The 25,211-nt window shown below is 39.3% G+C and overlaps 1 protein-coding gene across 2 annotated transcripts in view; it reads left to right on the top strand.

The window, feature by feature from the left end:
- Positions 1 to 25,211, top strand: part of CCDC91 (coiled-coil domain containing 91) — a 128,767-nt gene that overhangs the window by 16,259 nt on the left and 87,297 nt on the right. The window lies entirely within an intron of this gene.

Raw genomic sequence — 25,211 nt, 5'->3', positions numbered from 1 at the left:
ACATCCTACTCAATGAAAGAAATGTTCGCTTAGCTATGTTATAAAAATAAGTTTTCCTTAAAAACCTGATTTATGGAGTATCATACTGGCTAAAGTTAATGATAGTCATAAACTCTTCACAATAGAATTAGTGGACTTCATTTTTTAATACTTTCACAATGCTCTTCAAGCAGAAGTATTTCAGTAGTGGAAATGTCACTGAGGTTTGCAAGTGTCAGTCTGTCTGTATCATACCTCTTTGAGTCAGGTACTACAGTTTTCAAGAATGGCAGTGAAAGGATCATAACCTTTAACTTTTTGTAGAAAAACTTGTGTACTTCCTCTTGTTGTCTTCTGGATGTAGCCAGAATCAAATCAGAGAAGAAAGGTGAGCCATGCTTCTAAGACTTGACAGTTAAAATTACTTTCATGAAACTTGAATACTGGATACCTTCTGTTAGTACAGCTTTTAGTGCCAATTCCTTTTATCTTTCTCCTTTTGGCTCCTACAACACTAGGGTCAACACCTGTGGCCACACACTGAGTAAATCTGGCAGCTACACAAATTGTCTCGCTATCGTTTCTTTTTCCAGTAGAAACAGCTGGTTATTAGTGCTCTTGACTTGAAAAGCTTAAGAGCAGACTGTAGTCATGACTCTGGCATAGCTTTGGGAACTCTCAGGATAAGACTTCCAGTCAAACTGATTCTGGCATCCTAAGCTGTAGGTGTGCATTGACTTAATTCCTCTTAAATGAAATGTCTGTGTTAATATTTTAGTATAATATGTGAAACAAATGCCTCATGAGATGGTAAACTGCTTTTTACACAAACATGCATTGTTTCATGCACCTTTATATTTACTAATTAACTAACTTGTGGCACTTGCGACATAGGGAATTCTCAAAAGCTGATTTGGAGGTAATAGGGCCAGTTAGTCAGATCTTTAACAAGGTGATATTTAGATTAGAGTCTTTTTTTTTTTTTTTGGTGAAGTTATTGTGCTTAGTTCTGAGAGAAATTTTCATTAATCTTTGTCAACTAAGCCAGTAATTCCTTTTTTTAATCTTTTGCTATTGATTTCTGCTTCAGTCAAGGGTGATAGTTAGGTTATCACAGTTCCATTGTGACAAAATTGTTTCAATAGAATATGCTTTCAGGTTTTTTGATATAAAAAAATATTTTGAAAGACAAGGTGGGAACATAAAGCATATTACAGATGTTTTCTCTGAGTAGGGTTAGCATGCTGGTGAAGTAAGTTGTGTTCTGGACTAGTCACGAACTTTCTTTGTTGTAGGTGTGGGAAAAGCCTTATACTTAATTTGATAGTACTGAAAATGGAAGAATTGAAGGGGAGCGATACTCCCTGTTCCTAAGCAGAGGGAGGCAATAATCTAAGTGTAGTGTTAGCATTTAACCAATGAATGACAACGGAGTGTTTCCATATTTATGCCTGTGTAAAAAAGAAAAGTAAAAAGTCCTGTGTTTCATATAAATAAAATTAGCTTCAAAAAATCAAGATTGAACAGAGCGTGTAGTATTTTCACAGTCTTAATGTTGTTTCCATATGTTTCTACAACCACCAGAGACAGTAAAGGGGCAGCAGTGGGTTCGTAAATAGGATAAGCAAATTGCTATTAACTAGTATTACAGAGCTGTTTAGATATTTAATGCAATGGTCTCTTTGAGATCTTGAATTCATACAAGCTGGTAAAATTAGAATTATGATTCCCACATTCCTACTTCTATGTTTTTAATATTTAAGAGGCAGAATAACATACCGTAATTCTAACTTCTTTGTATACAAAATGTAGCTGAGTTAAAATTGCTGTGGGAAGTGTAGTTTTAGTTTTCTTGCCTTGTGTGCAGTGTTGCAACCATAAAGTTGCATAAATGCAATGTTAGGCTTATAATTCCTTGCTTATTTAGACAGGAAGGAAACAGGTGCAACTGTATGTTCGATTTTTCTATCTTTTCGGTTGATATGTCAGTCTTATCTTTTTCCCTTTTTTTGATCACATGGTCGTATATGGTCATCTCAACTTGTAACAACTTGGCTCTTCTCTAAAATGCGAGGTGCTGCATATTTTCGAGACATTTAGTGCTAGCAGGTGATACACATGTTTTACTATAATGTAGAATTAGTGGTTATTTTAATCCTGTAAGTCTAAAATTTTGCTGCAGCCCCATTGCAATATGCTGTAGAAGTGAAGAAATGCTGTATTTTAAAACTACCAAACCCCAATTCGTAATATAGTGAAAAAAACCCTTCAATAGCAAAGTGAATACTCCTGTTTAGTAGGTGTTGTTCTCTTATTTGCAAATCAGAGAGGGAAGATTTAATTTGAGAAAGGAAAATAGTGCCTGGGTTCTAGCAGTCTGAGTGTAAACTTAATTCTTTGGACAGATTGTTTAGCTGATAAGACTTCTGATGTTTGGTCTATCTACAGACAACTGGTTTTGATGATTCACTAAGAACTGGATCATACTTTTCCTGTGATAATCAAAAAAATACCACACAGTCGCATTTGAAGTAATACTGCATTGCTGCTGGAAAATTCTAGTTGCGGTTATACACATTTTTTCCCATCATCAACCCTTTCTGGAAGTTAAGCAAGCTGGGTTTTTTTAAAGAACAATATTGTTGATGTGGTGTGATCCTTCTTTTTGAAATAGGCTTTTTTTTTTTCCTTTGGCAACTGACATCTGTTCTTCTAACTTAATAAATCTATAGTTGTTTTGAAAGCACCAAAAATGTTTTCTTTTGGAATCCTTTGTTTCTGTTCCGCCTTTTTTTGGGGGAATATCTTTTAAATTTTTATTGAAAAAGTGACTTTAATATGCTTATTTTATTTAGCAATATTCCTGTTGTTGCAAAGAGTCATGATTAAAAATGAATTAGCTTAGTACTATAATTTCATTTTGAATGATATTTTTGTGTGGAAAAAAAAAAAAAAAGAGGCAGGTCAGATAGACTCCCTGTTTAAATGATGTTTTAGAAAGGTAAAAGAGAAAGTTTATACTGAAGAAAACATTGACAGATCAGTACATAATGATCCAGAGAAACTACACTAAGTCATACAGTAACACCTAGCTGGGATTAAATAGCATGGTAACCTAAGTACAGTCATTACTGGTGTTAGACGTTGTTTCATTTATTTATCTCTGTAACTGTTGATGTTTGGGGAATTTTTCATTTGAGTACATGTCATATTTAAATTATAAAGCTTCAAATTATGAGGAAAAGACTTTAAGTGCCATTGAGTAAAGACAGGAAAAGGTAAACTTAAGGTTTTGGGCTAGTTTCATCCCTTCTAATTCTGAGGGATGAGTTTTATTCTGATCAATTTTGCGTGTTAATTTGGGGGTTTTTGTATATTAGACTCATATATTACACACATTCATATAAAACAGAATGCATACTTGGTTGTGTCTGTCTCCTTGTTTTTGGAGATGCTGCTTCAAAACTTTAAAATATTTTGTAAGGTATATAAGAATTAAAACTTCATGTTAATGCTAAAGTTGGTGCACAAGTTATTTTCTTGGTGCACAAGTTATTTTCTCTTCCCTCCATCCAGTTGCGGGTGATGACATGGGAAGCAATAAAAGGATCCAATCCATAAATACTTGTCTCCGAGACTGGTGCTACAGGCGGGGTTTTGGGTTCTTTGGTAATGGCTGGTTTTATAAGATACCAGGCCTGATGGTAATATGTGGGAAGGGCTTATCTTGTAGAGGGAAAAGGGTTGCAGGGCTCATACATAGACCTTTAAACTAGATTCAAAGCGGGGTGGGATTGTAGCTGGATTTGCGCCAGTGGGGCAGTGTTCTAGCATTAAGGAGGACCAGAAGGCCTCCCATCCCCCTAGGGTGAAGACAGTGTGCTCAGCTTGCTCCCTCAAATGCCTGTATACCAATGTGTGCAGCAAGGGGAATAAATAGGAGTTAGAAATCTGTGTGCGGTCAAGGAGTTATGATCTGGTGGCAATTGCAGAGACATGGTGAGACAGCTCACATGACTGGAATGTGGTCATGGATGGCCATGTCCTTTTTAGGAAAGACAGGCCAACAAGATGAGGAGGTGGAGTTGCTTTTTATGTGAAAGAGCAACTAGAATGTATTGAGTTCTGGCCAGGGGTGGATGAGGAGCAGGTTGAGAGTTTGTGAGTGAGAATTAAGGGGCAGGCTAGCATGGGAGATACTGTTGTGGGTGTCTGTTACAGGCCACCTGATCAGGATGAGGAAGTTGATGAGGCCTTCTACAGGCAGCTGACAGCAGCCTCGCAATCACAGGCTCTGGTGTTCATGGGGGTTTCTAACTGCCCAGATACTTGCTGGAAGGCCTACACAGCCAGCCATTCACAGTCCGGAAGGTTCCTCCAGTGCATCAGTGACAATTTCTTGATGCAAATGGTGGATGAGCCAACTAGGAAAGGAGCACTGCTGGGTCTTATACTCACTAACAAGCAGGGTCTGGTTGAAGGGGTGAAGGTTGAGGGCAGCCTTGGCTGCAGCAGTCATGAGATGGTGGAGTTCAGGATCTTGTGCAGTAGGAACAGAATACCAAGCAGGATCACAACCCTGGGCTTCAGCAGGGCCAGCTTTGGCCTTTTCAAGCAATTACTAGGGGAAATCCCATGGGACAGGGTACTAGAAAGTAAAGGGGCCCAAGATATTTGGTTTATATTCAAGGAACACTTTTTCCGAGCTCAAGATCAGAGCATCCCAGCAGGTAGGAAATCAAGTAAGGGGGGTCAGGAGACCTGCATGGTTAAACAGGGAACAGATGGGCAAACTCAAATGGAAGAAGAGAGTCTGTAGAAGGAAGAAAGAGGGGATGGCCACTTGGGAGGAATATAAGACTGTTGTCAGAGGATGTAGGGAGGCAACTAGGAAAGCTAAGACCTCCTTGGAGTTAAGCCTTGCAAGGGAGGTCAAGGACAACAGAAAGGGCTTCTTCAAATACATTGCAGACAAAACTAACACTACAGGCAGTGTGGGCCCATTGTTGAATGAGGCAGTGCCCTGGTGACAGAGGATACAAAGAAGGCGGAGCTACTGAATGCCTTCTTTGTCTATACTGCTGGAGACTGTCCTTAGGAGCCCCAGATCCCTGAGGTCCCAGAGGAAGTCAGGATAAAGGAGGAGTTTGCCTTGGTTGATGAGGACTGGGTTGGGGATCAATTAAGCAATCTGGACATACATAAATCCATGGGCCCTGATGGGATTCACCTGCAGGTGCTGAGGGAGCTGGCTGAAGTCATTGCTAGACCACTCTCCATCATCTTTGGTAAGTCGTGGGGAACAGGAGAGGTGCCTGAGGACCAGAGAAAAGCAAATGTCACTCCAGTCTTCAAAAAGGGCAAGGAGGACCCAGCTAACTACAGACAGGTCACCCTCATCTCCATCCCTGGAAAAGTGATGGAACAACTTATCCTTGGTGCTGTCTCTGGTCATATCAAGGATAAGAGAGTCATTAGGACCAGTCAACATGGTTTTACCAAGGGGAAGTCATGTTTGACCAACCTGATAGCCTTTTATGAAGACATAACCAGGTGGATAGATGATGGTAGTGCAGTGGATGTGGTTTGTCTTGATTTCCGTAAAGCATTTGACACCATCTCCCACAGCATCCTTGCAGCTAAACTGAGGAGGTGTGTTCTGGATGATTGGGTAGTGAGGTGGGTTGTGAATTGGTTGAAAGAAAGAAGTCAGAGAGTTGTGGTCACTGGGACAGAGTCTAGTTGGAGGCCTGTATCTAGTGGAGTCCTTCAGGGGTCGATACTGGGACCACTACTATTCAATACATTCATCAATGACCTGGACGAGGGAACAGAGTGCACTGTCAGCAAATATGCTGATGACACAAAAGTGGAAGGGGTGGCTGACACACCAGAAGGCTGTGCTGCCGTTCAGAGAGACCTAGACAGGCTGGAGAGCTGGGCAGGGAGAAATTTAATGAAATACACCAAGGGCAAGTGTAGAGTCTTGCATCTGGGAAAGAACAACCCCATGTACCAGTATAGGTTGAGGACTGAGCTGTTAGAGAATAGCATAGGGGAAAGGGACCTGGGGGTCCTGGTGGACAGCAGGATGACTATGAACCAGTAATGTTCTCTCATGGCCAAGAAGGCCAATGGCATCCTGGGGTGTATTAGAAGGGGTGTGGTCAGTAGGTTGAGAGAAGTTCTCCTCCTCCTCTACTTTGCCCTGGTGAGACTGCATCTGGAATAGCATGTCCAGTTCTGGGCCCCTCAGTTCAAGAAGGACAGGGAACTGCTTGAAAGAGTCCAGCACAGAGCCACAAAGGTGATTAAGGGGGTGGAACATCTCCCTTATGATGAAAGGCTGAGGGAGCTGGGTCTCTTTAGCTTGAGGAAGAGGAGACTGAGGGGTGACCTCATTAATGTTTATAAATACGTAAAGAGCGAGTGTCAGGAGCATGGAGCCAGGCTCTTCTCAGTGATGTCCAATGACAGGACAAGGGGCAACGGGTGCAAGCTGGAGCACAGGAGGTTCCACATTAACATAAGGAAAAACTTTTTCATAGTGAGGGTGACAGAGCACTGGAACAGGCTGCCCAGAGAGGTTGTGGGGTCTCCTTCTCTGGAGACATTCAAAACCCGCCTGGACATGTTCCTGTGTGACCTACTCTAGGTGGTCCTGCTCTGGCAGGGGGGTTGGACTAGATGATCTTTCGAGGTTCCTTCCAACCCCTAACATTCTGTGATTCTGTGATTCACTGCACAGTTTTGCCTTTAAAATAATTTAGGACTGAACATAGTGCGAATCTCAAACTTTGCGCGTAATACATGTGAAAATTTGCTTGTATTTGTAAAGTGTTGAAAAAGGAGTGTTAAATAATGTGGCTTAATGTGATGCCTGATTTCAGGTGTATGGATCCTTTTGATTTTTTTCCTCTTTCTTTTAGTATTTAGAAATATGTGTCCTAACTGTTTCCCCCTCACCATGTAGTTTCTTGCTTTCAGAATTGAATTAAGCCTCATAATCACAGAATCATAGAATGTTGTTCTTAAGATCTTTGGTTTTAGATTCATTATCATAGTAATCTCAATAAATTAAATGGCTGAATAAGTGAGAACTAGCTCTAGTGGTTGCATGCTAAACTTCCTATAATGAAAAGAATTTATCTTGGAGGAGAGTTGTCATTACATTTTTTCAATTCCAAGAGCAAGAAACAAGTTAACTAATTTTGTCTTAATGATGGCAAAATTCACTTTTACAATGATGACAGATGTTCCAGAACTAAGTAGGGATATTGGTTGCTGAGAAGGGTAAAGCAGCTTTAGAGAGCTTTGGTTTTGAGGGCTGAAAATTCAGTGTGTGCCAAGAAGGGGAGGAGGATAGCAGTTAAAAGTGAATAGAACATACTAACAGGGATAGGGGAGTGGGAAGCTAATTGTAGGTAGCACCCCTCCTCACTACTCCCAGTGTGATCTTGTCCCAGGGCTAGTACTTCTTCTAAGGGACCTTGTCCTATAACGGTGATGCCATGCGCCGCTGATCTGGACACAGAACGGCTGGTGTGCGTAGGGCACAGATGACTCTGAGTTAGGGATAACTCTTCTGGTTTGCACCTTTCCTAAAGCATCTCTTCCTTTGCAGTTCCTTGCATCATTGGATTTTTGCCCTCTCCTCCTTCTCTGTTTTTATTCTTTCTTCTATTTCCTCACTTGCTCCTGACCTTGCTTACCTAATGGATAAACTCAGCCCTCCTGTGCCTTTTGTCTGCCTTCACCTCTTCCTTATCTGTTGTTGACAACTGGGGAGTTTAATTTTGCCTCTAGTATGGGTACTTCCCAGCATTTGAGAGAGGAGCAAACAGGTATCTAACTTCTCCGGCCTCTGTTTTGTTGTTGATAGAGGAACGTTGTCAATTTCTACCTAGTGCTAGACCTACAATATATGACCCACCAGCTGTCCGTATTGTGAGGAGTCTTAGTTGCTGAAACCTGAGGACGCATGAGAGAAATCTGAAATGCGCATCTTCCTTGAACGGTAGGCCTGTTCATGTTGACAATAGGAAGGTGTTAAATGTATATTTGGAATGAACACAAATGATCCCAGAGAGAAATCTTCCTGTTCTGGAAGACCCCTGTATTATGCTTTTAATGTATGTAAGCAGTCCTGGCCTTGTATGAACATTCATTTCCTGAAGTAATTTCAAGAAGCCATCTTGCACTTGGATGTCAAACAAAACGAGCTCTTGGAAGCACTTGCAGTTGAAGTGACAGGGTGAAATAGTCATGTTTTTCCAATGGTGGTTGGCCGTATGATTAATAAATTTCGTATCCTGTATCGGAAATACAACTTTCTCTGGAGGACGTATTCCCTGCGTGTTAATACTCTAGTAAATATAGTGTACCCCCATGCAAACAGATATGTCTTTATCCTATTTTGATAGAGACACCAATTTTTCTATTTAGCAGGGTAGCTCTTGGGAATAAAAAATGATAGGGATGGAAGTTAACATCTAAGAAGTTGTCTGTTGCCATTATACTACACCTGAAATAAGGTACAGTATGAGTAGCCATGCTCTTTCTTCAAACTGCAGTTCACCTCTAAAGTTAATTTTTTATCATTTTGACTGCAGAGATTATCTCCATTCCGGAGAAACTGATGAAGCAGGGACTGACAGATTTACTTCTGTTTCGAAGCTAAGTATACCTTCATATGGTTATTGCAAATCTGTGAACTTGGTAATTGAAAGGAAGAAGCTATTTATGCTTTTCTGAGATATTTTTCCCCCCAACATCTCTATATGAATTTAAGAGAAAAGTTTTTGCTTTCCTTTACTGAAACATGGTAGTATATAAGAATGTTGATAGCAAAAAAAAGCACATAGCTGTAGCCTGTTTCATGCTACACCTTCAATTAGATTTTAAATAATTTCACCTTAATTTCAGTTCAGATTGAGGAAGGAGAGTTGAAAGTATGGACTCAACCATAGGTTGTGAAACAGATTTTCTCTTCTTGAGCTGGCTCTGAAGATTTCAGGATGACTGACGTATCTCAGTAAGTTTGCTGCTGACACTAAGTTGATCTGCTTGAGGGTAGAGAGGCTCTGCAGAGGGATCTGGACAGGCTGGATCAATGGGCTGAGGCCAATTGTATGAGGTTTAACAAGACCAAGTGCCAGGTCCTGCACTTGGGTCACAACAACCCCGTGCAGCACTACAGGCTTGGGGATGAGTGGCTGGAAAGCTGCCTGGCAGAAAAGGACCTGGGGGTGCTGGTCGACAGCCGGCTGAACGTGAGCCAGCAGTGTGCCCAGGTGGCCAAGAAGGCCAACAGCATCCTGGACTGTATCCGAAATAGTGTGGCCAGCAGGAGTAGGGAAGTGATCACCCCCCTGTACTTGGCACTGGTGAGGCCACACCTCAAATACTGTGTGGAGTTTTGGGTCCCTCACTACAAGAAAGACATTGAGGTATTGGAGCATGTCCAGAGAAGGGCAACGAAGCTGGTGAAGGTTCTGGAGAACAGGTCTTACGGAGAGCAGCTGAGGGAACTGGGGTTGTTTAGCCTGGAGAAGAGGAGGCTGAGGGGAGACCTTATTGTTCTCTACAACTACCTGAATGGAGGTTGTAGTGAGGTGGGTGTCAGTCTCTTCTTGCAAGTGACAGGCAATAGGACAAGAGGAAATGGCCTCAAGTTGTGCCAGGGGAGGTCTAGATCAGACATTAAGAAAAATTTCTTTAATGAAAGAGTAGTCCAACATTGGAAGGTAAGTGGTTGTGTCACCATCCCTGGAGGTATTCAAAAAACATGTAGATGTAGTGCTTCTGGACATGGTTTAGTTTAGGGGCATGGTGATATTAGGTTGACGGTTTGACTTGATGATCTTAGAGGTCTCTTCCAACCTAACGATTCTATAATTCTATGATCTAGATCGTGTAAACAGCAAAAATACCATACTATTTTGCTGTCTTTCCTATTTCTGTTTCTGAACTATTGAAGTAGGTCAAACATAACTTGCTTCTGTGCTTGCACACTGGCTGTCTTGAACCAGTTTAATGACTGTTTCAGTTTTGCCACACGTGGACACTAGAAATAATGTAGACAATTTGAATCTACCTCTAATTTTAAATGAGAATTGATTAATTCACATAAAAATCTTCTTAGATCTCTCAAATTTGAAAATGTCTTAATGGAAACTGCAGGCTTACAGTTGATGTTTACAGGCTTACAGAGTATTGGCCTGGAGTAGGTGATACCTGGCGTGTTGCTGTGACTGGCTGCTGCTTTTGATTGCAACATTAGCAGTAATGCACATATGAAAGCTCAGTGCTACTTTGTTTAATTAATGAATATCAGTCAAAAGGTTAGTGACTCACAGAAAAAATCTGATTGTATTTGTACCTTCTTCCCAGGCTCAGCTTTGCTCCCAATTTTCTCTACCTCCTCCCTGCCAGCAGCACAGGGGTCAGGGAATGAGGGTTGTGGTTGGTCGTCCCACATTCTTTGCTGCTCCCTCCTTAGGGGAAGGACTCCTCACGATCTTCCCCTGCTCCAACCTCAACAAACTTCTCCAACATGAGTCCTTTCCACACGGCAGTAGCTCCTCACAAACTGCTCCAGCGTGGGTCCCTTCCACAGGGTGCAGTCCTCCCAGCAACATACTGCTTCAGGGTAGGCTTCCCTCAGAGTCACAGCCTTCTTCAGGTGCAGTCACCTGCTCTGGTGTGGGATCCTCCACAGCCTGCATTTGGGCATCTGCTCCACCGTTAATCTCTGTGGGCTACAGTGGGGGGCAGCCTGCCTCATGATGGGCTGCAGGGGAATCTGCTCTGGCACACCTCCACCCCTCCTTCTTCACTGACCTTGGTGTCTGCATCATTGTTTCTATCACAGCCCACTCATCTCCTCTGCTCCAAAACAAAAACTTTGTTTTTAATGTAACCTGATTATCTTCCACTGAGGGTTTAAGTCTTCCTTGCTCCAGACTTTTCCTTGGGTCTCATGGGGCTGGGAATCCTCAAGGCCAGTCTTACCACTAAATACTAAGGTAAAAAAAAGGCATTTTTCATGTCCTTTGACACCCTGGGCCCCTGCCCTACTCAGCAGGGTTTGTGTTTTCCCCAGTCTTCTTTCAGCTGTTAACACTCTAGTGGAGTCTGCTCATGTAGCCCTTCGTGTCACCAGCCAGATTCAAAACCACGTGGGCTTTGGTTTTCCTAACCCCATACCTACACACTTGGAAAGTGTGGAAGATGTTCCTCATGAGGACCAGGGCCTGTGAATGTGAGGCTTCTTCCTGTAATCTGAAGAAGGCCTCATCTACATCACCTTCCTGTCAACCATCTGGTCTATAGCAGGCAGATGCTGCGATGTCAGCTATGCTGGTCTGCCTGCTAATCCTGAGCCGTAAGTTCTTCCCTGATCACCTAGCCCAAAGCAGAGCTCCATACTTTCCAACTTCTGTCTCACATAAAAGGCACACCCTGTTGTTGCCTTCCTGGTCCTTCCTTCCAAAAGAGTGCTTTTCTGATACTGGAAAAGGTGTTCTGCAGGAGACTGGAAGCAGGTCTTGGAGGTAGGTGCTTTTTGTGGCTGGAGTACTAGAAAATTATGTTTTCTCACAAAACTAATATATGACTTACATCCTGTTAAATACCATCTTCTAAGAAAATATTTAGGTTGGTTTTAGGTGCAGACATAGAGGAGACAGAATGCTAATAATGAAAAATAGGTGTGAAAAAAAAGTTACCTACTGCACCTGCAACTGAATTTATAAATGAGATTCCAGGAAATTTCACAGGTCACAGCAGAGTTTAAAATTATGGAACACTGAAAATTGGGGATTTCAGAAAAGGCACTTTCATAGATAGCAATGCATTTTTTTGCTGAACGGTTAAAGGTATTTATGGAGATGGCAACAATCCCTTGCCCACCTCTTTTTCAAGTGTATGCCAGATACCTGATGTTTATTTCTTCACCTTTTAAATTTTTTTTAATGTTACTCTACGTACTCTTCTCTCAGACACTCATTTTTATTCAAAGTCTCTATTTAATTAATAATTTCAGAGCTGTTTATCTTTTCGCTTGTTTTTTTTTCCCCAGTTTTAATGTCTTTTTTCATCCAAATTACTTTTGCACAGTAGAAGGAAAAATAACTTTTTATTCCTGTTAGGAAAATATTCTGCTCCATTGCCTTTATGCTTTCCTCTTAAACTCAGATTCCTTTTTTATTAATTATTTTGTTATCTTGTGCCAGAATTATTGATGAAAAGAATGGATGTAAGCCTAAGAATGCTAATTTTTTTTTTAAATATGCTAGGTTCAAATATACCTCTATTACGCTATTGTGCTGTTACTTAACAGCTTTGAATGCCTAACTTCCCTTGTACTGTAGTATTCAGCTACAGTCATATAGCATGCCTAGCATTTATTCCTTTATAGTTGTGTGCCTCCTTTGGCTGTTTGATTTTAAAGATATGCAAGAAATTGTGCATAGACAACTTTCATTTTTCTAGGATGTAAGTATGTGGAAGCAAAAATATTTTTTTGGAACCAAGATTTCTGTCCTGACTGCTTTCTAACTGGCCTGACCTTTTTTATGCCAGTGTATCCTAGATTTATTTGAATGTATTGACTAATTTACATTCAGTGTGTCACAAGTCCATCACAGCTACTGCACATCTCCATTTGTGCATTCACAGTGAATGTGTTCAGGATGATTCCTCTTTTTCTTTTTTCTATTTTAATATGGAAATTCTAATTGAGACAGTTGTGAAATGTCCAAATATATTTAACACTAATAAATTGGAGTTTTTCGCCACCAAGCTTGTCTCAAGATTTTCATTGAATCTCACTTTTGCAGAAATAGTATCTCATTGCATTATTGGGGGGATAATGAAGATTTGCAAAATGTACTCAAAATTAAGAAACCCATATAGAGTAGGATTTGGATAATTGTACTGTTAAGACAATGCTTCTAGGTCAATTATCTGTTACTTGGCATGCACCTCCTTAAAGAATGTGGGGAACACTGCCAAAGCAACTCCATGTCTCTGGATCCAATTGAGTCCTGTTTGTGTTCAATGTAAGGCATCCAAGACAGTGTAATTATTGTGACAACTTGACCATTGCTTACTATGAAAATACAAAATCTTAGCCAATATTAGTCAAAATTAGTCAATACCTTTAACAGCATTTTTGTATTTCATGTTTATATGCTTGGGAGAAGTAACACGCATAGGAAATATTAGGATGATATTTTGGGAACAACTTTGAAGAATTGTCCCTTTGTTGCCCTTTAACTGCTAAATCATCTTATTTGCTTCATAGTTCATTAATAAATTGCGAATGGCTGCAGAATACAGCTTACTATGTTGGTGAAATTATTGCCTAATTAACCTAATACTTAAACACCTTTAAATTTACTTCTTCAATCTGTATTAAATTTTATTTATATGTAGTATACACTTCATGTTGGAACAGTTTGATCAGTTGAAATGTATAATTTATGAAGTATTAAACAATTTTATTTGTATAAATGTATTCTGATCTAACTAATTCAAACACTGGAGGTTAATATATAGCTAAGAAAAACTCTTGTGACTTACATGTCAAAGTTAAGTTTATTAACACGTTCTCTGTTAGCTTGGAAACGTCCTTATTACGCCTTTAAGATTTAGGCTCTTTTTGCTTGAGTAAACTGCCAAAATTTTAATATATAGGCAAAATGCTTAGCATCTTAATTTCGACAAATAACTAGTGTAGTGAACTATTGCAAAGGTGTATAGCGGGTCATTTCTATGTAGCTGCTGATATTGTGAAAGCAGTTACAGTGGTTAAGTATTAGTTATTGCAGTGACCACAATAGCATATACATATAGCAAATTTATATCATCAAGGTTTTGAAACTGCTGTCTGATTATGAGGAAATTTTAAAGGATAACTAATGTTTGGGAGATGGAGGAGATAAGGGAAGGTAAAAGTCAACTCTAATTATATGCCAGCATAACTAGATTGCGGTTACTTTTTTTTTCTTCAAATAAAAAAAAACAATTTGTAAATTCAAAGAAGATTTCTAGTTTGTATTCTTTTGCTGATTATTTTGTTTCTGTTTTTAGATAACCATAGTGACACTAATTACTTTTAGTTACTTCACTGTTACTGTTCTTAAAGAAATTTAAAAAAAAAAAAAAATTTGCTGCTGAGACTTGTAAAATTTTTTTTGTCATTAAAGGCTTAAAAGGTCCAGAACAGCATGTGACATTTAAAATAATCATGTACTTAATATAGTGAGAAGTTTGGGTTTTTTACTTTTCTTGGCTGAAGTTTTATCATTTACAGAAAACTGATACTAATGAAAACTGGAACACCTGTTCTTAAACCTGAAGGATGTTGAGATAAAACAGACTTTACTAGTCCTATGCAATTCCTTAAAAATGAACCTATTACTTAAATGTGTTGCTAGACAGACTATATTTTGATTTTGGATGAGCATTACAAATTTAAGCATCCTCAAGCAAATAATTGTTTAGGATGATCAACATGAATTTCCGGAAATAAATACCATAATGAAATTAACTTGAAATATGAAAATGCGAGTCTGATTAATGCTTGAAAAATAATACAAGATACTGTGGTAAAGGACCGGGAGCTAATTTCTTCATGTATTATAATATTTTTCTATATATTAAGAATAATTTCAGCTAGTAATTCTGCGCTACATTTAGTTCCTTTTTATGTAGGGAGAGCAATCCAAGTTCCTGTGCTAGGTTTTCAAAGGGCTGAGGGTGTAGCCTCAGTTTTGAGATCAGTATATAAAAAGAAGTGAGTGTATCATTGAAAAGCAAATTTCCATTCATCTGCTAGGTAGAGAGTTTGAAATAAGGCTGGGTAACTTTAGGGAAACTATGAAGGAAAAACATAGTTTGAGCTCATAAGCAGGAAATAATAAAAAAATATTCTGGACCTCCCTTATATTCAAACTATAACTGGAAAAGTAGTTTTTATGATTGAAGAGCCTTCTTGTAAGCGATAAAGAAGAGAAGGAGATATCAGTTTCCATCTTTGTGAATTAAATCATAATTTTAGGCAGTGTGTCAGTTTGTTGCCTACTTTTGTGGCACTGTTTTGCGGAATAATTTTGTTTAAAAAAAAACCCAAAACATACCACAAAAAAAAAAAAAAAAAAAACAAACCCAGAAACAACTGTACTATTTATTTTTGTAATTACTTACTTTTATAAGTATGAAGACACTTGACGCTTCTTTCCGTTAAGGAATATTTAATCTCATCCTTTTTATTCTTATGTAGCAGTGACAATTTTCATTGACGTTTTAAATAGTGAGTTGTGCTAAACACTTCAGCTTCAACACAAGAAAATCTGTACTAGGTTATGATGAAATTAGCTGCTTATAGGAAGATTTTGCTCTTCATCCTTCCTTCTTGAGTCTTCCAGTGTTGATCAGGTATTTTTAAATATTATTGTCACTTCCATTGGATCTGCTTCATTTGGGAACTTCCACCTTGTAAGTAGAGACAAATGCAATTTTGGTCACTAGAGGAGAACAATTCCTGTATTTCATATGGAGTGTGATCATATCTTTGCCACCCAGGAATTTCATTACCTGCACAGAACCCTCTGGTGACCAGCCAGAAAGCAGCTGTATTCAGCTGGAGTGGTGAGAAATTGCGTCAGTGAATGGGACTTAGACCCATTGCTTATAAAGATTAATTTTAGCCATGTATCACTTTACAACGTTCAATGTTACGGTTTTAAGATAGATTAAGCAGGTCTTAGATATCCTATGCTGTTGTTATTTACTAAAAGTATGGTGACAGTGTTAACCGAAGAAAATTTTTCAGGGCTTTATGATACTCAGCCAAAAATGCAGTGTACATCTCTCATGCAGGGAGAAAGAAGATATTGTAGCTATCCTGTAACAAAGGAGTAGTCTGAAGATATCTCATATTTCGCATAATATTTTCATGAGATAGTTCTCGCTTGGCTGACAGTCTAGTGACACTTGCCTCCCTTCTTACATCAAGGTTGTCTGTCTTTACTTGCATATTCTTTCAAGAACTGAATATTTATTAAATAAAAGTAGCAGCTCTTTGAAGCATGTTGCAATTGCATAAACTTTCAGCACGTCCCTATTCTATCACCACCAATTAAATTATCGACTACCAATCACTGCCGTAGCTGATGAATCTTCCACTGCCCAATAGAATCTCAATAGTATTTTTTTAAGGAAGAAACAATTTTTTATTCATTTTTTGATGTTTTGTGGTTTTAATCTCTGTTGCACTACTTTAGATTTTTAAATGTGGTCTCCAGTCTTTTAAATACCTTTACATATGCTTAATAAATCTGCGTGCATCCAGTTGAGGAAGGCTATATTCCAGCAGGATTTGCTTTCACTTTTTGAAAAGACTTTTAGCCAAGAGCCTTACTGTAAGCAATGTTTGTGCCTCTCTGAAGAGGGGAGCTGCTCAGAACAAGAACGTGTCTTAATCATGATTTTTCTCGGATGGATTAGCCAATTTGTGGGAGGTCTGACGTAGTGTAAAATACCAAGAGTTTCAAACAAAGTTAAAATACAGCTAAAGCTTTCCATCAAATTCAGTCCTAATGCTACAGCCTTGTAAAATCTATTTACATTTTAATTTGTCTTATACAACAAAGAAAGCATGAGCTTGTGTCTGTATCCCTGCCAGCTGGCTTGTAGAAAGGAATCAAGGGACTCTAGAAAGGGGTGGTATATGTATGGTCTTAGTTTGTAGAGTTAGAGGAAGTAGTTTATTTGTCCAAATTAGAATCCCTTTGCTTCTCCCTCCCACTTTTTCAGCGATAGGAGGGTTCTTGCTGTTGTTATTTTGTCCTACTCTTGATTTTTTGGGGGAAAAGTGTGATCTTTGTTCTTTCTTTTTCTTTTTTTCCCTTCCTTTGGGTTGTTTTAGGGTGGGTTTTTTTTTTTTTGATGGGTGGAGTATTTTTGTGGTTGGTGTGTGTGTTTGTTTATTTTAAACTGCAGCATATTGAATAGATTAAAGAAGGGAGCTGTGGAGAGCGTTACTGCTGTCCAAAGAAAAAATTTCAAAGATGGGAACCATGGTTTTACCATCATTGGAGGGAAGGAGAGAGTGAAGGGGGAAGAGTGTATTCTAGCAACTATATAATGCCAAAGTGAAAAAGATCTAGAGAGTATATGAGTTAGATACAGTAATGGAAAAGTCAGCCATTGCCTGAAAGGTATGCGTGTGTGATTCTTGGACGGAAGTGCAGTTCTCTAACTGAGAAAATGGGAAAAAGAAAGACTCTAAGAAGATAAAAATAAAATTTTATCCATGCTAATTCTGTTCATGTCACTTTATCTCTGTTCCTTGTTTTGGCAGGAGGGAAATTGCTAAGCAGATTTTTCACACACACACACACACAACCCCAGTTGTTGAATTGTTCCTTGTTGAAGACCTTCTATAGTGGGAATGTTCTTTGTATATCCATGTACAGCTTCAACTGAAGTAAAGAAAAGTTTCAGCTGAAGGCCAGATTTGACTTAAATTTTTTGTTTTCTGACATTGTCCCCAACTTCATGTTTCATCCTTCAGTTAATACTCTCTATTTTTCTTTCAAAAAGACTGCTGTTAAAAAAAGAAATTGTGAGAAAGATTCGTGAGAAATGATACAGTTCTTTTGTAAGTATTGATACCATCAAGACTGAGAAGTAAATGGAGTGTGTAAAATAAATAAAACAGCCACATCACTGTCAAGAATCTTGAGTTTTATTCCTTTTAGAGTATCCTTTGAAAAGCACAGTTAGATGTCTATTTTTGTTGTTTTCACTATAGATTTAGAATTTTGAATAATTATCGGTATGAATCCATTTATTTATTATGGTCGATTTCTATTGTAGTAATGGTTTTTTAAATGGATTAGATGGCACAGCTTAACGATCTGTATGTAATTTTTAAAATTAGCAGGTCTATATGGTTTTCAATTTGCAATTAAATTTTTTAAAAAAAACAACCCACCAACAATTAAAACCCAACATTAAAATAGATTTTTGTTACGTATAAGTAACTTGTAGGTAGCAATCATTACTGACTTTTTCAGGATGTTTCACCTCATGTGTTCTGGCTTAAATTTAAAAAAATGTTGAATTTTGGTGATTTAAGAGACTTCTTTGCTTAGAGGAAGAGACTAGATTAAATATATCATCCTTTTAGTAGGCTGATTAGATTTTCCACCCACACCCAGAAGTATAAATTTTCTCCTCTGGAGTAAGTAGTTTTGCTTTTAGTTCAATGACGTCAGTGTTTCACAGTAAGTAAAATAGAGAAGTAAATGCATGTTACAGTTTTTTCATGGGAATACTCTTTAGATGTCTTGGTTTGTATCTGTCTCCAAAATATGAGGGGGTTTTTGTGGAGGTTTTTTTGGTGTGTGTTTTTATTAAAAATACTGTACAACTGGAACTTCATTGATGACAGGCAACTAGAGGTTGTCATCATCTTTGCTAATCAAGCCAAAGTTCTTAAACATGGACTTAGGAACTAAATACGGTCATCTGTTTTTGTCCATTTTATGTGTTGTTTGCAAGGGAGGGAAGCAAGACTTACCTTTCTTGTCTCACATATGAGTTTAACATCTATTTCTTTTTAAGAAGTATGAGATTAGTGTCGTGGGTTTGACTGGGATAGAGTTGGTTTTCACAGGACACTGGGAGAGGACACAGCCAGGGTAGCTGACCCAAACTAGCAAGGGGGTATTTGACACCATATGATACCAGTGTATAAATGGAGGGAGCTGGCTGGAGGGGGAGGAGGAATCATGTCTCAGGAACAGGCTGGGCATTGAGTTCTGGGGTGATGTGCAATTGCATCGTGCATCACTTGGTTTGGGTATTCTTTTATTATTATTATTGTTTCTTCTCTCCTTGCATTGTCCTGTTAAACTGTCCTTATCTCAACCCATGAGTTTTTAACTTTTTCTTCCAATTCTCTTCCGCATCCCACTGGAGGGGGAGGAGTGAGCGAGTGGCTGCGTGGTGCTTCAGTCTGGCTGGGCCTGAACCACAACATTGAGTCACCTCAAAGTTGGGAGGTGGTAAAAGAAGTAACCAAGACCAGATGTCCACTCATCAAGCAACACAAAAATTAAATCCATTTTCAGGGGCACATGGCAAATGTGCATGTACAAATACATGCAATCTGGGAAGCAAGCAGGAGGAGCTAGAGCTCCATGTGCAGAGGCTGAACTGTAACATTGTTGAAATAACTGTGATGTGTTGGGGTATTCTGTGGCTGAATCTCTAGTATGGATGATGGATATATCAGCTGATTAGAAAGGCAGGGAAGAAGAAGAGGTGAGGTTGTCCATTTATAAAAACGAGCAGCGTCAGACCATTGAGTTCAGGAGAGCAGACTGATTTAGTTAGGTGATGAGAGAGCCAACTGTCACTATTAGAGAGTTCTGTATCAACTCAGAGACTGAGGAAAGTCTCTGATTATTGGAAAAAGACAGGAAGGATGATGTATGGATCCAGGCTTTCCAGCCTTTTGGTCTTTGAGCATATCAGGGTGGAAGTGCTCTTGACAGCCGTTTCTGGGCACATGGAGAAAGTGACTGGGAATAGCCAACATGGATTTACCAGAAGATAAATTATGCCTGACCAACCTGATTGCCTTCGATGATCAGACACGTAGACTGCAGATAAGAGAGTTCAGTGGACATTGTATATCTTGACTTCAGTTTGGAGAAGAGAAGGCTTAGGGGGAATCTAATAGCGGATGTCCAATACCTACAAGGTTGTTCAGAAAAATGGAGCTAGGCAGGCTCTGCAGAGATGTATAGCAGGAGGACGAGTTGAAATGGTGATAAATTGAAACATGGAAAGTTGCAACTTGATATAAGGAAAAAGATATTTTTTTGTGACGAAGACATTTTTTGTGATGAAGATAAGCATTGGGGTGTTTTAGCCAGTGAGGCTATGAAATCTCCAACCTTGCAGGTTTTCAAGGTCTGACTGGACAAGAATCTGAACAATCTGCTTTGAATTCAGTGTTGATCTTGCCTTCAAGAGGTTCAACTAGATGACCTCCAGAGGTTGCTTCCAACCTGAGTGATTTTGTGATTTAATACTTTGGTCATAAACTGAGAAAAATAAGTAGCCCACTCCCAGTCACTGAAGTCGTAACTCAAATCCAGGGGATACTCCCCAGGCTGAACTATTCGGAATATTTTACTCCAATCTGGCCTACCTCATTGCCAGCAAAAAGACATTAGCAATTAAGGGCAGGGCCAGGAATGCCTGAACCAAAAATATGATTAATGGAGTATTTGAAATGTTAAACTATTCAGAATATCAGTTACTGTAAACTTGAATCACTGTTGTATGGAATATAACATTTTTGGTGTTTTTAAATATATTGGCTTTGTTAGAATAGGAGCTCATACAATGCAACGTATCTATGTTCTGTGTAAGGTTTATCAGTAAGCAAAATATAGTCATTCAGAATGTGGAACTGCATGACTAGTTCCCTAAGACACACAACATGAATTGAGAAGGACTTCGAAAATCTGGGTATCTGGAATCTGAGTGCCTTTTTCTGGAACCGCGGGAGATGCTTCCTTCTAGTTGGAGGTTAGGTAACAAACCCTTTACTTCAGAAGCAGTCTTAAAATCTTAAAATAAAGGAGAAGTAGTTAGTTCTCCTGCTTTCTTAATTTACTTTTTAGTTGTCTCTGGCAAAGGTGTAACTTATTTCTCTCTAGATTGGTTGGGGTTTTTTCCTCCTAAATGCTTAGATTATGTATTAATTTCTCAGGTATGTAAAACAAATAACTAACAACTTAATCTAGAAGTTTACAATTTGATAGCAGTTGTCTGGATGCAAGGAAAATGTTGAAATTGCAGATGTAATTTGTGTTCAGGGTTGGGCAATATGGTCTAACTGACACGTGTTTTTTTTTCTTCATAAACCTGTTTTCTCTTGAACAACAAGGTCAAGAGAAGCTCACCTTGCAGATCTTCAGCTGAGCAAGTCTATATAAGGCTTTGCTGTTGTCTTCAGTACCTGCTTTTCTTGGCATTTGTATTATCCCAGACTCGTTGATTTGATGCTCAGTTTCACAAACTGTTGTTCATTTTGTCTGCTGATCTAAATCTTTGTCACCTTTCTAATGGAACAAATACAATAGCTTGATGAAGAGATGATTACTTGTCTCTGGTTGTCCTGCAAGTTGTGTCTTTTTTGTTTAGCTTGCACATTGTACCCTTCATCCATTGTCTTCAGGAAACAAAGAAACAAAAAAAGCGTTTGTATCCCTGAATAAATATGGAAACCACTTTGTGTTGGAGCTGCTTTCCTTGTACTTTGATGGGAAAATAGCTGTTGATCAGCTGGTTTTCAGGCAGTGTGTCGTCTTTGGAATGTTTTTAGTGTCCGAAATGCATTTACAGATCGGAAAAGGAGTTAAGATTGGAAGAAGAGATATGTATATCACCATTGTTTGCTACCTGAGCTTTATATCAAGAGGCAGCCAAAGAAAATAGTTCAGATACTGAAAATGAAAAGGAGATTGAAATATAAAGATGTTAACTACTTCTTCTGTTGATTTTGTAGTAAATAGGATTGTTTCCATTATCCTTCAACTTATTTTCTCTACTGCAAAAACAAGGAAGGAAAAAAATTTGTTGTTTTATTACATTGGAAAAATTTCAAATGTATGTTAATCTTAGAGTCTTTACATACAATGATGCCATGAGTTGTTACTTTATATCTTCTAGAATTAAATCTTAGGTAGTTTTTATTCATGCTTAAGTGGAAATTCTGCCTGCATGCTTTTGAAGATACTGGAATGAGTGTCAAGTTTCTTTATAGTCATCTTGGGTTTTTAAACATAGATGAAAAGACTACAGCTACGCTCTAGGAATGTGCTATGAACATCATTATGTGTTATGAATAGTACAACTCTATGAAAAGTCAATATGCATTATTTCAGTTCATTATATTTCTAAAACATATATTGATGACTTCTCAAAGGTTAACAAAGCTGCAGATTGAAATGTTAGCAATTTTTGGCACAGAAGGTATCTTTAGTTCAATTATAGTTTTGTTAATATAAATGGTGGTTTTGATTAATATTCACTGTGAGGTTTGAAGTTTCATATGCTTGAAACTAGGTATGAAAGGTTGTAACCAGAATAAATATTGGAAAAGAGCATGAATGCTGTAGTGAACTGTAGGCAATGGGTCCTTTGGAAGAGTTCACCTGTGATAGGTCTATAAATATGCAGCACACTACTATTGTTTGCTGTGTAATACAATAGCAAGGTTTTTTAAGTACTTTCTGTGGAAAAGTTTTGAGGAAAAACAAGTAGCCTCATGATTAATACCAGTAAGTTAAGGCTTGGTAAATACGATTATGGTTCACAGAATAATTGAGGTTGGAAGGGCCCTCTGGAGGTCATCTACTCCAAACCCCCTGCACAAGCAGGGCTAGCTAGAGCCAGTTATCCAGGACCATGTCCAGATGTCTTTTGGATATCTCCAAGAAGGGAGAATCCACCACCTCTCTAGGGAACCTATGCCAATACTTGGTCACCCTCACCATAAAAAAAGTGTTTCCTGGTGTTCAGAGGGAATCACAGAATCATAGAATCATTAGGTTGGAATAGAACTGGAAGATCATCAAGACCAACTGTCGACCTAATACCACCATGCCCACTAAACCTTTCTGTTTGTGCCCATTGCCTATCGTCCTGTCACTTGCACCACTGAAGAGAGCCTGGCTCTTCCTCTTTGCACCCTCCCTTCAGGTATTTACATACGTTGGTAAAATCCCTCTGAGCCTTCTATTCTCCAGGGTAAACAGTCCCAGCTCTCTCAGACTCTCCTCATGTGAAGGATACTCCAGTGCTGTCATCATCCTTGTGACCCTTTGTTGGATTCTTTCTAGTATGTCCATGTGGTTTTTGTGCTGGGGAGCCCAGAGCTTGACACATTACTCCATGCGTGGCCTCACCAGTAGAGAGGGATGATCACCTGCCTCGACGTGGGGGCAATACTTTGTCTGATGTAGCCCAGGATACTATTGGCTGCCTTTGTGGTGAGGGTGCATTGCTGGCTCATGTTCGACTTCTTGTCCACCAGGACCTCAGGTCCTCTTCTGCAAAGCTGCTTTCCAGATGGGTGACCCCAGCATATGCTGGTGCATGGAGTTGTTCCTCCCCAGGTGCAGGACTTTGCGCTTTCCCTTGTTGTACATCACAAAGTTCCTGCCAGGCCGTTTCTCCAGCCTACTGAGTCCCTCTTGATGGTGGCTTGACCATCTGGCATTTCATTCCCTTTTCCCAGTTTTGTGTCATCTGCAAACTTGCTGAGTGTACACTCTGCCCTATCATCCAGATCCTTAATGAAGGTATTAAAAAGATCAGATTAAAAGATCAGACCCGGCATTCACCTGTGGGGTACACCGCTAGTTTTGGTCTCTTGCTATAGACTTCATGCCGCTGACTGCCACCCTCTAGGACTGGTGGTTCAGCGAGTTTTCAATCCAGCACACTTTCTGCTTGTCCAGCCCTCACTTCAACAGCTTCCTATGAGGATCTTACAGGAGACAGTGTCAAAGGCCTTACTGGAGTTCAGGCAGATAATGTCCACTACTTTTCCCTTGTCTGTCAAGCCATTTGACCACAGAAGGTGATCAAGTTGGTCAAGCATGACTTTCCCTTGGTGTAGCCGTGCTGACTACTGGCAACTTTCTTGTCCTTCCTGTGTCTGGAGATGGTTTCCAGGATTAGCTGCTCATTCACCTTCCCAGGCATTGAAGGTAGCTGACCAGCCTGTAGTTCCTTGGGTCTTCCTGCACTTTTTGAAGACAGGAGTGACATTTTCTTACCTCTAGTCCTCAGACACTTCTCCCGTGATCAATCTGAGAGTATTGAGAGAGACTTCACAATGACATCAACCAGCTCCCTCAGCACTTGTGGGTACATCCCATCAGGCCTTATGGACTTAATTATGTCCAGTTTGCTTAGGTATTTCCTGACATGATCTTCCACTATGGGTAAGTCATCTTTTCTCCAGACTTTCCCCTGATATCTGGGACTTCTGAAGGCTGGCCTTGCTAGTAAAGGCATTCAGTACCTCAGCCTTTTCCATGTCCTCATCATCTTCAGCAGTCGGCCCACGTTTTCCCTAGCCTGCCTTTTGTCATCTCTACTTATAGAAGCCCTTCTTGTATTTGATATCTCTTGCCAGATTCGGTTCCAGCTGGGATCTGGCTTTCCTTACCTCATCCCTGCATTCTGGGACAATGTCTCGTTATTCCTCCCAGGTTACACATCCTTGCTTCCAAGCTGTGTATGTTTCCTGTTTGTTTCTGAGTTTTGCCAGGAGCTCCTTGTTCATCCATGCAGGCTTCTTGGCAGTTTTGCTTAACTTTCTGCTTACTGGGTTAACCTGATCTTCTGCAGTCTTTCTTTGTCCCTTTGCAGGCTACAGGTCAGTTTCCTATCTAGAGAAAGAAGGGAAACTCTTCTTACGTAATTTTTTCATACATATTTATATACAGTAATATAGTATACTATAGTAGAGTAATACATAAATATGAATATATTTTTAAATATACGTAGTATATAAAATTGTGTTGGGTATTATAACTGGCTTCAGTATCAGTATCGATTGATGACAGCTGGCAACCCTTTCCAAGTTAATATTTTGTTCTTTATGAACAATGGTGAAATTTAATTTAATCTGAAGACTGATGCTCTTGAGAAAAAACATGAGAATGTCCTAATGAAGATAAGAATTTCTTTCATGCCTACTATGTTTTTTAATGGAAACGTTCTCTTTTGTCACCTTCCCTGAGATTGTTCTCATGTTTGCTCTTTCTTCTTTGCTTTCTCTTGTTATTATGTCCCATCATTTAGATTATGTGGGGAAGTAGGAAAGTATCGATGAATAAGATGCCCTGGTACAGCTTTATCCCAAAGAAGTAACTATCTAGATAATGTTTTCAAAGCTTGAAGGCAGTTGGAGAAGTCTTCCTGAGCCAAATGTACTGCACGATTTACCATATCATACCGTTTTGCTAGCAAAATGTATATGAATACTAAGAATGCTTAGTATTAATTAACGTAGTGTTCTGCATGTATGGTAGCTCTAGTTTTTCTTGTTTAATGTCCTCCTCAATGGACAGTCTCTGTATTTACATCCTGTGGAGTAAATGAGCAAATATAGACTGTAGTTG

The sequence above is a fragment of the Leptosomus discolor genome, chromosome 1 (genome assembly GCF_034619465.1).
Source record: "Leptosomus discolor isolate bLepDis1 chromosome 1, bLepDis1.hap2, whole genome shotgun sequence".
NCBI lineage: Eukaryota > Metazoa > Chordata > Aves > Leptosomiformes > Leptosomidae > Leptosomus > Leptosomus discolor.
The sequence above is the reverse complement of the archived record's forward strand: the minus strand, read 5'-3'. Positions and strand labels throughout refer to the sequence as shown.